At 45.7% G+C, this 11,117-nt stretch overlaps 1 long non-coding RNA gene across 1 annotated transcript; it reads right to left on the bottom strand.

Annotated features, from left to right (window-relative positions):
• Positions 1-300: 300 nt before the first annotated feature.
• On the bottom strand, positions 301-10,951 carry LOC140850440 (uncharacterized). The gene is made up of 2 exons (XR_012133281.1): positions 692-10,951; positions 301-427 (listed from the first exon to the last, which is right to left on the bottom strand). It is a non-coding gene; the product is annotated as an uncharacterized lncRNA (long non-coding RNA).
• Positions 10,952-11,117: the final 166 nt, after the last annotated feature.

Raw genomic sequence — 11,117 nt, 5'->3', positions numbered from 1 at the left:
AAGTTCCATGGGGCCAGCCACAGTCTCATGTCTGGGAGGGGCAGGCACTAAGGGCCATGGAGACCAGAGGCCCGGGTGGGCTCGTGGCAGAAGTGGAGGGTGCTCTCCCTGCTGAGACAGGTGTCTCCAGGTACTCAGCATGGGCCAGAGCAGACCTCACAGAGCAGAATATGTGGTGGCGAACAGCCAGCAGTGCAGGCTGTGCCCTGACCATGGATGGGCTGCAGCTTCCCTTGTTTCCCTTGTCCCAGGCTCACACCCACATCACCATCTGGAGAAAGAGTCAGTGGAGAGCTGCACTTGGAATCGACCATTTATTGAAGCAGACTATTTCAACCTCAACCAGAGACAAGTCGAGATGCTGTGTACTGGAAAGCCACAGTTGCCTTCGTTTGCTCCCTCCTCCCTTGCCAGTGGGTGGGGATTCCTGTAGAAGATTAAGCAGTTGTAGAAAAATGTAAATAAGCAACATTTTCTTTGCACACATGAATGCAGTGTGTGAAATCTAGAATCCTCCCCCAGGGTGCCCCAGAAATCAGGCCTCCCAAAGCTGCCACTTAAATTTCCTTTCTACCAGCCACTGGCCTAAGTTTGTAACTGCTTCGGCCGGACGCCTGGAGTATTTCCTAAAGGACAAAGACTTCACTAAAGACTGGTAAAGAATGGAAGCATCTCCTGCTCAACAACTTACTGCCAGATTCTCCTTTGGAACTTTGCATGGACTCTCCAGTACTTTGGGGTTTCATTTGAGGCTCTGAAATTGAGATGTAAAGTCTCGAAAACATATTACTGCCCTCCAGAGGGAGGAAGGAGCAGGGTGTAGGGGGATTGCTCCTGGCACCCAGTGCACTGAGTCTGGGATGCTGTTCAAAGCCCTGCAGCACCCAGGCTAACCTCCCACAACCCAGAAGGAGCCAGCCCTGGGTGTTGAGAGGGCCAAGGTCGAGAAACCCACCAAAGAGCACTCCAGACTGTTCTTTCAATTACCTCACAATGTCCTGTGAGGCAAGACAGGTAGGCAGCATGTGTGCATTTGACAGAGGGGACTGACGCTCTGAGACGACGGGCTAGCAGAGCTCTCTCTGAGGCTGGCTTCTTCCATGTTACCTTGCCAGGAACACGTTTATTTGTTTGTTTGTTTACTTAGTGTTTGTTTTGAAAAAAGGAATACAAATGTCAACATTTGTTGAGAACAGACCATGTACCAAGCAAAGAGAACAGGAGCCTCCTTTGCTTTCAGGGGGGTTATTGTCTGGGAGGCAAGCGATTAAGAAACAAGGTTTATATGGAACAGATGGCATGTCAGATAGTGAGTGACAAGGGCAGAGAACCAGAGGGCAGAGAGGACAGGGTGTGGAGGTGGGGGCATTGAACTGAAGTTCTAAATACTGAGACCAGGGATAGCCTCAGCAAGGGAACATTTTCCCCCCCACATTATTGAGGAATAATTGGCAAATATGCTTGTGTGTATTGAATGTGTACTTTGTAATGATTTGATACACATATCCATTGTGGAAAGATCACCAAGATCAAGTTAAGTAGCACATCCATCATCTCACATGGTTCACTCTTTTGTTTTTTTTGTTTTTTGGGGGAAGAATGCTTAAAATTTACCCTCAGCAACTTTCAAGTAGAGAATACTGTATTACTAATCACAGCGCCTGGGCTGTGCAGTGCATTTGGTTCTCAGAATTTCTTGTGACAAAGTTTGTCTGCTTTTTCTATGTCTCCCCATTTTCCATTCACCCCAGCTCCTGACATCCACCACTTTAGTCTCAGTTTCTATGAAAACTCAGTAACAAAAAAACAACAACAAATAATCCAATTAAAAAATTGGCAAGAGACCTGAACAGACGTTCTTCCAAAGAAGATATACAGATGGCAAACAGGCACACAAAAAGATGCTCGACATCACTAATCATCAGGGAATTGCAAATCAAAACCACAACGAAGTGACATTTGAGTTAAGATCTGTGTGAAAGGAAGGGAACAAGGCATCCAGGAAGTGGGGCAGCAAGTCAAAGGCACTGTGGTGGGTGGCTGGGGCATGAGGCAGGGGGAGGGCAGGACTTGAGACCTCTGGTGAGTGATGGGCATGGCGGAAGGTGGGAGCAGATCACAGCGACATTCACAGGACATTTGAACAACTGCAGCTGTCATCAGAGAAAGAGGGAGCTGCTGCAGCCCTGAGCAGAGGCAGGGCAGGATCTTTGATTTATAACTGAAGTCAGGACGCGATACATTTGTTCAACTTCATTTTTGCCACTTGTTCTAATTTCCTCAAATTAAAAAAAACAATTCTGTGATGATGAGAACAAGGAGGAAAGGGGCTAATGGGTCAGGGGAGAAAAGTAGAACCAGGAGAAGAATAGTTGGAAGGGAGGAGGAGACAGGCAGAGAAGCCAGTGTGCCAGCCACGGGGTGGGGTGGGCACAGGAGACCACGGAACTCACCAAGCCTGGGCCTACAACTGCCCAGCAGACAGAGGCTGCCTGGCTGGAAGGTGGGATCACAGCCTCCAGGATTAGCAGGGCTTCTTCGAAAACTTCAGAAAATTATTCTTCTCTGATTAGTTTTCATTGCATCATGGTTTGTTTGCCACTACTTTACTTGTTTTAGTCAAAAGTTCACAGCCTGTTTATATTAAGGTATAAACCCTTGAACTTGGGGCTCTCAGGGGCCAAGTCTGAACTTTCCATTAACTAGTATTAATGTTTGCTAAGAAAGCTACAGTTTCAACTAACAGGACAAAGCTTTGGAACAAATTCTGTTAAATCATTCTTTAGTCTTTTAGAATGAGTTTTCTTTCCTTCCTATCATGCAACCAAAAATACAGAACATTTTGGTTGACTAGCCCATTTTTATTTTGCGAGAATAAAACCAACTGGCATATAATTATATGGCTGGGCTTCATATTAAGAGCGAGTAGGGGAATCCAAATGGTCTCAGGGAAGATGGTATTTGGAAATGTCTCTTTGGGTCTTTGGAACATGTTTACAGAAGACAAGTCAGTTACCATCTGAGAACTGAGTGTGATCTTCTGAGAGAGAGACATTTATAGTCAGTGTAATAAAAACCTAAGGCAGGCAGACATTCAAATTTGCAAGTCAAATCTGGCCACCAATGCATTTTGCATGGTTGGTCTTCATGGGGTTTTTGGAGTAAACAAGATTTGCACTATATATGAAAGTGGGAGGTGGTATACAAAAGTACACACTTCCACATTCCCTTGAAAACTCAGAGCATCTTATGGAAATGGGCCCACTTTGCAGCATTAGGACAGCGATGTGGAGGTGCGATGCAGCTCCCATTTCAGTACCCTAAGCTCCACAGCTCCCTGCCACATCCCCGGCCACAGAGGGTCACTGCTTGTTTCTTATCACACTCGCATTGTTTCTTCCCTTGTAGCAGAAACATTTCTTTGCATCCATGTTTCTATTAAGAGAGGCACACATTTCTGAATAATGTTATGGCCTCCTGGCATGGTGCACCTGTAGCCATGTGTACTTTTCTCTGCCCAGCTGATGGCCTACTTACGTGCACTGCCAGCCCTACAGCACGGGGCATGGCTGCTCCATGGTCACCAACTCTCGAGGCCTGGTGGGGAGGTGCCGAAGTGCCCTCAGTGGGCCTTCTGGACCACTGGGTGCTGGCTCAGGAGTGCACCCAGACATGTACAGTTATTGAGCGCAAAGGTACTGAGGACCTTTGCATATGTGTTTGGGCCATCTCCAGCAATGGGCTGAAGGAGGCTGAGCTTCTCTGACAAGTCACCAACTGTCACCTTCCCTATGACACCAGACCAAATGGGATGAGACCCATAAGACCCGAACCCCTCTGAGCCTCGGTTTCTCCTTCTGTACCTGGAGATACTCATGTCTGTCCTTCCAGCCTCACCATTCTGTTAAATCACCAAGTGAGAGAGTAGGCATGTGGGGATTTTGAAAGTTGCCAAGTTCTCCCTAGGAAAGCCGTGGTTTGAATGTGGGACACGTATGATGTCAGGGCTGCTGGACGGGGGCTGCTCTGCTTCTCTCTGGAGGACGGAGGGCCAGCAAGTTCTCTTGGCCCCCCTGCTGCATGCTTAGTTGGGTCCCTGCTTAAAAATTCGCCCGGAAGGAAGGTAGGATGTTGGCGTTTGCCTGATGCTTTGCAGTTTCCAGAATGTTTCCCAAGACATTTTCTCCTTCGCCTCTCCCCTCAGCCTCATATAATTGACGAGCAGGGACAGACTCCTGATTCGAAGGGCCAGGGGTTTCCAAACCATTTCTGTTTGAACTGAGAACTATCACCACACATATATTTAAAATCTTCAATTGCTTTATTTAAATTAATGAATAAAAAGAGGGCACATTGCTAATACCCTCAACCCAAAGAGGTTACCATTCCGGAGCAGGCTCCTAAGCCCACAGCCGTGACTTCATGCTGCCCTGGGGCCTTGACACCCTGCTCTGCCCCACAGCTCTGTGTGGGCTTTTACTCAGCGCTGAAAACCTTCCCTCCATGAAGCAAGTGTACACCTCTTACTTACTTTGTTTGTATCCCGACCTCTAATTTCGAATGTTCTGTTTATCATGTGGCAACACAAGCCACCAGGACAAAGGGTTTTAGAAAGGAGACCGCAAACCGAATCTCTGTTCTTCCCATCCTCCTCTCCCCACCCCAGGGCGCGGGCGGTAGAGCAGCTCTGGAGAATTCCCCAGAACACTGTGCCGTCTTGTTCTCTCTGTTTCAGAGATAGGGTTTCCACCATTTCCTACAGGACATTCGGTCCCCATTTATCATCTCTGACATTTACAGCAGGAAGATTCGGGTCACTGGGAATCCTGGGCTGGGAACTGGGGCTGGCCGGCTTGCACAGGGAGACTTACAAGGCAAGGAGGAAAATTCCAAGCAACTCAAGACCCAGAAGGTATCGGAGGATCAATAAAGCTGCAAGCACAGCTAATCTTTGTGGAAGGGCGAGGCATACCTGAGGCCATGGGCCTCCGGTTTACAGAGACATTCCGGGCTGGCCCATGATTTAGTGCCCCTGGTCTCAGAAGAGGCATTGAGGCCAGAGAGCTATGTGGCTCTCAGGGACACTGACAACTCGCCCTGGAGACACAGGAGCAAGGGGCCCAGCCCTATTCCCTTATGCTGACTCTCTTTTTTCCTCCTTCCCCTTCTCCTAATCTTTCTTTTTAAGTAATAGCCTTACTGAGATAGAATTCACAGACCATACAATTCACCTTTTTAAAGTGTACAGTTCAGTGGCTTTTAGTATGTTCAGAAATGTGTGCAACCATCACCACAGTCAACTTTAGAATATTTTAAACACTCCCCCAAAGCCCCATGTATATTAGAAGTACCCCCCCAAAACTTCCCCAAACCTGACTGTCATTAGGTGCCCACTGATGTATTTTCTGTCTCTGTGGATTGTCCTAGTATGGACATTTTATGAAAATGGGATTATGTAATATATGGTTCTTTGTGGCTGGCCTCTTTCCCTCAGTACGATGCTCTGCAAGGTCCACCCAGGCACACACCCAAGAGAAATGAAAATGTGCCTCTGCACGAAAACTTGTACATGAACATCCATAGCAATGTTATTCATAATGACCAAAAAGCAGAAACAACTTCAATATTTGAGAGATAAGTGGATAACCAGAGTATGGTATGTCTATTTACTGCAATATTATTTGCAAATAAAAAAAGTGAGGTAAATGCTACAATGTGGGCAGACCTTGAAGATCTTATGCAAAGTAAAAAATGCCAGTCATGAAGCACCACTCATGATACAATTCCATTTACATGAAATGTCCAGAAAAGATAAGTATCTATAAATGAAAGGCAGATTAGTAGTTGCCAAGGACTGAGGGGAGAAGAGAATGAGGGCTGGATGACTGCTACTGGATACGAAGTTTCCTTCTGGGGGATCAAACTGTTCTGGAATTAAATAATGGTGTACGGTGTCTATGTTAAAAAGCACTACTGTATGTACATCTCAGATGGGTGACTTTTACAGTAAGTGAGTCACTTTTCAACAGAGAACTCGAAGGAGCAGGTGGAGGGAAAGGAGGAGATGAGGACTGTGGAGGGAGCTTGTGTTTGAACAGGATGGTAACAATCCAGCCCTGCCCTCTGCTAAGCACTATTCCAGACCTGGGAAGAATACAACAAGCAGCCAGAATGCAATTCTGGAAGGTGGTGTGAAGAAGGGTTTGAGACCCCAGGACTGGAGCAAGTGGCAGGGTGTCTTAAGTTCCCCCACCCAATGGGATAAGGAACCCAAGATCTGGTGTTTCTCAACCCCACCCAGCAACAGAAGGCACCCAGGTGGGCTCTTTCTTCTGTATATTGAGCAAGAGTTCCTATGATGACACTACACACTGGGGAATCAGTTGGGAACCCACTGCTCACAATAGCCATGGGTGGCACCTGAGGCAGCTCCTCACTGAGGGGACCCTGGACCTGGGGATTGGATGAGAGGGACACTCCCTTCCACGAATAGCCTCTGTCCCCAAGGAACTAAGACCCTGTTCTCCCACTGAAGATATCAGGGCAGCTGGGAACCACTGTTAAGGGGATCTTGTCCCAGTGAGCACCTGTACACAGGAGCCTCTTGGACCTGAACTCCCTCACCTGCCAGGGCTCAGCAGAGCCCCACTTGGAGACACACCTCCCACCTCCTGAGGCAGCCCAGCAGGGCCCTGTGGGAGCCCCAGGAGCACCAGATAAACAGGCAGACCAACACGAGACAGCCAGAACCCTGAAGAACCACAGCCCGCAAGGTAGGCCAGTCACTGGGTATGAAAACTGAACACGAAGACTGCCTGCTAAGTGAAGGACTTAAATAGGACCCAGAGCTCCGAACATCAACAATCAGCCCACTTCTCCATGGGTGTGACTGATTCCTGCGCTGCCCGTGAATACCTCTGGGGGCACAAAGGCTGTGCTTTTTGTTGCAATTAAACTGTTTCTTTTATTTTTGTCCAGATTCAAAATCTATATGTGTGTTGTAAAAAGCCTGGAAAACAGAAATAAAGAAGAAATTATAAATCATCTGTAATCCCACCACTTAGAGAAAATGCCCACAGGCATGTATACATATGTTTATGTGTGTGTATCAATAATATCTACATATCCTCCAGACCCTGTATTCTTTATATGCAGAAAATTTTCTCTTATAGAAAATAGTATTATTCTGTGTATAATATATTTGTAACTTGCCTTTTTCCTGTAGAATACGTTCCTTCTTTAAATCATTAAATGCTCTTTGCACATCACTTTTAGTGGTTGCATAGTATTTAATCATATTCCTATGAAGAATTTGTATCAGTTGCTTTTGGACCACCTACCCTTGGCACAGAACCCCAATGTGAAATAAATGTTAGATGAATGATGGAGAGAGTTCTTTGGCTAGGATAAGGGCCATGATGCCTGGCCAGTTTCTTTGCAAGGCATTGCACTTGTTCTGGCCCAGTCCTGTAAGGGAGGAAAGGGCCTGTGTCCAGGCTTGTGGGAACTCATCAGGAACCAGCTAAAGTGATGGCTCCCAGGCAGGAGGTCCTTCCTCTCCAGTGTTTCAGAGTGGAGACTCAGCCATGGTGTCCCAGCTCCCACCAGGAAGGGAGCTCACTTCTGGCCCACCCTGAGAAGGCTGGCTGCAATTACAGACACTGCACAGTCTTGTTCTCCCACCCCAACCCCTTGCGTGGCCGGGGTGTCCTGCTTTACTCGTATTGTGCTTCAGTCTGAAATGGCCACCTTGCATTTTCCATTGGCACCCCTGATCCAACATTAAGACCCAGTTCCATGGACGTCTTCTCAGTAGATCTTCTCTTACCCCCTCTCGCACCCCATTGTATCCCCCTTGACCTCTTGTGCTTGGTGCAAGCATTGGCAGAAGCCTTGTCTGCCTGCTGGGCAAGTGTTGTTGTGACTGTTGCATTCATTAGACTGCAGATCCCCAGCCCAGCCTCAGCCCTCAGAGAATGCTCACTAGAAGGGTTAATCAGCAGGGCACGACTGGCCTGCCTGCAGAGAGCAGAAGTCTTCCTGCCTCACAGCTCCTGACCTCACAGCTCTAGAGGCAGTGCAGGGGCAGCTGCATGGGTGGGGTTGAGGCTGCACAGTAAACATGCTTTGCTGCCTCTAGGATGCCAGAATAGGGAGAAACCATGATCCTTTGCATGTTTCCTGACTACGCTTTATGAAAGGGAAAGTCAGCTTTATTGCATTAATTTAGAGGAGGGGTTATAAGCCCTTCATCTGGTGTTCACTTTGGAGCAGCTGTTCAGTATTACCAAAGAGAAAGACAAGTGACTCGTGCTCCTTGTTCTAGGCCAGAGAATCCAAATCAATAGACACAATGGCGTCTCTCATGACAGGCAGAGTTCCTGGAGCTGGGACATTTCCTCCCAAATCCCCTGGGTCCAAGTCCCAAAATCTTTTTCCTTTTAACACTGAGACCTCACTGAGTCCATGCTATTTCCTGGTACTGATTCTGAGCTTGGTTAGGGTGGGGCCGGGAAATGGAGCTCAGAGTTGCATCAGACATGAGTGGCCATGTTGCAGGGGACTTTCAACTGCCAGGGAGAGCCCAGGAGCAGAAGCTTAGTTGTAAGCAACAGATGCTGATTCTGGCTAACTTAAGAGCAGAATTCACTGGATGTTTATGGGGACACTCATGGGAAGCCTAGCAGACACAACCTGGAGAACTGACTGGAACAGGGAGGCTCAATAGTGGAAAATAGCCAACAACAGCCATTGGACCAGACTTTTTGGAGGATGTCCCTGGGACTTGGTTGTCCTGAAGATTTTCTCAAGTGTCTCTGAGTGTTTGTCTCATTCTCTTAAGATTCAAGGTACTAGATGTGAGCAACAGGTTGGCCGAGTCCAGGTCACCTGCCTGATCTCCAGGTGATGAAGAACAGAGAATAGCTGGTCTTGTGATACTTTAGGGGTGACAGGCAGGAGAGACCCTGCCCACAGCCAACACTTCTGTTGATATTTCTGCCTTTAAATTTGGCTTTCTGGTTATAGAGGAGGGGCACATGGGGGACACGTTTCTATGGTAAGGGTGATGTTCTATTTCTTAAGCTGGATGTGAATTTTAGTAGGACACTGTCCACCTCAGTAAAGTGAGTAAATAAACAGGTGAGTAAATACTCTCAGGCCTCAGTAGAAAGCAAACCTTGGATGCAAGCTGGAGAAAAGTCTGTCTGCAGTTTCCAGATTGTTGATAAAGATGCTTCTAAAGGTGTTTGCATTTTGAATCTTTTATTTTCCAATGACTTCATTTCAAATGCAAATTTAAAGTTCCTAGTGGTTAAGGTTATCTGTTTTTCTGGATATTGTTGAGGCAGAGCTTGCTCAAATCTTGCAAAGAAATACTCTGACCTGCCAGTAACTAGAAGAAACACATCTCTGCTCCCAAGAAAACTGAAGTTGAAAGTCTGTGGTTTTAAGTACAAGGATTTGGAGACCAAAAAGACAGTGGTCTTGAGCTGTCTAGGTACATCTTTTCTCCAATTACAGCTGAACCACAAAGTTACTCTGCAGAGTTGAGAAAGATTGCAAAGTTTTTCATTGTATTCTCATATCTCGTTCCTTCACAAGTGCTTTGTGAAATGCCTCAAAAGTGCACATCTGATTAATGTCAGAAGTATTTTCAGTTATCACTCATTGCCTTTATTAACTATCATCCATTTTTTCCCCCTGGATAATCCAAACTTATAATTTGACCTGAGTATCATTAGAATTCCAGTTGCTGCTGCAAATGTTCACTTATTCAGCACGTATTTTTGAGTACCTACCAAGTGCCATAGCCAGGAGGATAAGGACAAATGAGGCCTGATTCTTTCCTGGAGATTACATACTCGGGTGGAAGGTAGATCTGCAAAGGGCAACTAGAATTCAGAGTGGAAAGACTCTGAGTGGGCTAATTATAGGGTGAAACCCCAACAATGTAGATGTGGAGTAACAGTGATGTGGAAGGACTTTGTTTGGTTTGCCTCTGTCAGTGGTATGAGAAACGGGAGGACAAGTCACTTGGAAAGTCAGTGAGTTTAGTTCTTGAAACATCATTTTTGTTGTTGCTGCTAGGAAAATATTCAAGAGAAGCTTTCCAGTTGATAGCTTAAGTCCTTAGAGTGCTGGGAGGGACATGTATATTTCAAAGTCATCAGAGTGTACATGATCCATGAATACATGAATGTATTCAGAGGTCTAGTGAGATGAAAAGTCATCCTAGAACAGGACAAGAAGCCCACCTACTGCTAACAGGTGGAGTGGGAAGGAAAAGTCTTCAGGGGGAGTGAAGGAGCAGTCCCCAGAGGAGAGTTAATATTTTGTCAGAACTTTCAGCTCCCTAGTAAATCCCTATTCACAGAATGTGGTGGCTACTTAATTTGACTCAGAGCTTATTTATGTCCAGCTGGGGGTGGGATATGGGGAAGGAGAGAAGGAAGCCTACTTACAGGACATTACTGAACCAATAACAAACTGCTGGCAACATGTCAGCTGCCTAAGGCTGTGATTTCATTTAAGGAAAACTGGAGCCTGACTGGAATTTTAAAAGAAATCATGGAGAACCGGACTACCACAGGAAACTTTGAAAAGCTCTAACATATTCCTGGGGGTCTAAAATACCTGTACAAGAAAGACTGGGGAAAGGAGATGTCACCAGTCTGTTTACAACAAAAAACTACAAGATATTCAAAGAAACAAAAAGTATGCCATAGACAGGAGAAAAAAAAAAAAAAGAAGAAGCTGGCAACAGAAATCTGTCCTTGAGGGGGCACAGATTTTGTACTTAAAGTCAGTTATTATAAATAACTTAAGATTCAAGGTAAAGATTCAAGGTAAAATAACTTAAGATTCATAAGTTCAAATAACTAAAGGAAAGCATATCTAAAGGTACTAAAAGAAAGTATGGCAATGATGTCTCACCAAGTAGATAACATCAATAAAGAGAGAAATTATGTATATAAAAAAGATCTAAATAGGAATTTGCATATGAAATGATAAAGGCACTAAAGAAATTCAAAAATTTTTGAGTTGGAAAAAGAAACAATAAACTTAAAAGTCAATAGTGATTATCCAGCTTAAGCAGAAAGAAAAAAATAAATAAA

The sequence above is a fragment of the Manis javanica genome, chromosome 7 (assembly GCF_040802235.1).
Source record: "Manis javanica isolate MJ-LG chromosome 7, MJ_LKY, whole genome shotgun sequence".
Classification (NCBI taxonomy): Eukaryota; Metazoa; Chordata; class Mammalia; order Pholidota; family Manidae; genus Manis; species Manis javanica.
Note: the sequence above shows the minus strand (reverse complement) of the source record. Positions and strands in the feature narration are given on the sequence as shown.